The 1,680-nt window shown below is 46.2% G+C and overlaps 1 protein-coding gene across 1 annotated transcript in view; it reads right to left on the reverse strand.

Annotated features, from left to right (window-relative positions):
• The window catches only part of elfn2a (extracellular leucine-rich repeat and fibronectin type III domain containing 2a), a 144,878-nt gene extending 143,501 nt beyond the window's left edge, over positions 1–1,377 (reverse strand). The window contains exon 1 of the mRNA XM_042105584.1: positions 1,264–1,377. The gene's annotated coding sequence lies outside the window, so the exon portion shown is untranslated. The remainder of the gene's footprint in view (positions 1–1,263) is intronic.
• Positions 1,378–1,680: the final 303 nt, after the last annotated feature.

Raw genomic sequence — 1,680 nt, forward strand, 5'->3', positions numbered from 1 at the left:
GTCGTCATATTACATTAACAAACAAATCACTTATTGATGGATTCTCTTGTGCGTCAGAGTGTGTCTGTGTTATTGATGAGTACTCCAATACCCCAGTCGTGCTTTTATGCAAAAATGGTCATCTGAAATTCAGCTCTCTGATTTAAGGGGCACTTGGACATTTCTGAACGATTTAAACCCCTATCCCTGGAACCACGACGGGATAGGGGCGAATCTTTCGGCTTTCAGCGGCCGGATCGTATATCTACACGCTGCGTTGAAGCCCCGAGATCTGTGCTCCTGGGTTACCGACTGGGGTGATCCGGTCTTTATCAGTATTCCGCTGCAATCGTTGTCGGCCGTTAAAAATGACAGCGAGTCAAGCCGGGGACCCCAGGCTTCGCCAGTCGCTGCGTATTTGTGAGGTTATAAATCAAGCGGTGGCGCTTTCCAAGTCTCTCTCTCTCTCTCTCTCAGCCTCTAGTCCTCTCTGCACACGTTTCACGTAGCCCATACATGCGCTTATACAGAAGTGTTTCACAGGTTGGCTCGTGCCTATACCGAAATGAACACATAGTATAACGATCAACACATGAAATAATTGTGTGGTGAGGGGAACAATATTCAAATATTTAAATAGCCATAGGCTACAAAGAATAACTGACTCGCGAATCTATTCGTTTACGGGCCACTGCTCGCTCGCGCACACACCCTCGTGCTGAGAGGAAACCCCGGCAGTGTGCGTCTTCGCGGCGCATCTGCAGCGCCCAAAGTCTCTCTCCCTGTGCCTCAAACACTGCACGGTTATCGACATAACAAGTTGCTCAATAGGCAGTCCGTTATACCATGTAGGCTATTCTACCGTTGCTGGATTTCTGAGCTGAGGACTAGGCTATATAGTATTATACAAATGAACTGTGCTCGCAGGCGTCTAACATTTTGTTATGTTATGACCCATTCTAAATTCACTGCAAATCCATCAAACTGAACTGGACATGACAGACTTTTTCCCGCTACCATATCACATGGTCTGTAAAACTACACATTAATTCACTTACTGAAAATCTTTCAGACCAAACTCACATTGTTTTCAACCACCAGAACCTGGCTTTCCAAAGCACCGCGCTCATGCATATCACCATGCAGGTGGTCGTTTAACCCAATCATACATCAGTTTTCGCCAGTACAGAGGAACCATTAACTGATAACGTGTAGCATCATCGTAGTCTATGCAGTGAAACTACTGACTATTTTTATTCGGAACAGAATGTAAAATCACAGTACCTCAGCTTAGCTCTTCCACCACCGTCGTGTTTCGCTGCGTCTTGCGAAAAGCAGTTTTTATCCTTTGCCAATGCTGAAAGCTCAGACCGGCGATGAGACGGAGCGGGGAGAGCGAGAAAGGGAGAGAGGGAGTGACGGGGAGTGGGCAAGCAAGCAAGAGAGAGAGAGAGAGAGCTGGGAGAAAGAAAGGTCGAGAGACATAACAGCATAAGCAAGTCTTGCCACTCCCGATTGGATTCGACTGCAGAATTACATGTGTTGCAAGTATGGCCCATTTGCATCCTTATTATCATAACAGTGATAATGTGGTGACCACTTATAAGAGATCCCACATTCATATTTCAAAGCGTTTGTGACACAACATTGTTCGCCCTGGTTCTCACATACTTTGACACAGAGAAGGGTGAAGACCAAATG

The sequence above is a fragment of the Alosa sapidissima genome, chromosome 9, assembly GCF_018492685.1.
Source record: "Alosa sapidissima isolate fAloSap1 chromosome 9, fAloSap1.pri, whole genome shotgun sequence".
Lineage (NCBI taxonomy): Eukaryota > Metazoa > Chordata > Actinopteri > Clupeiformes > Clupeidae > Alosa > Alosa sapidissima.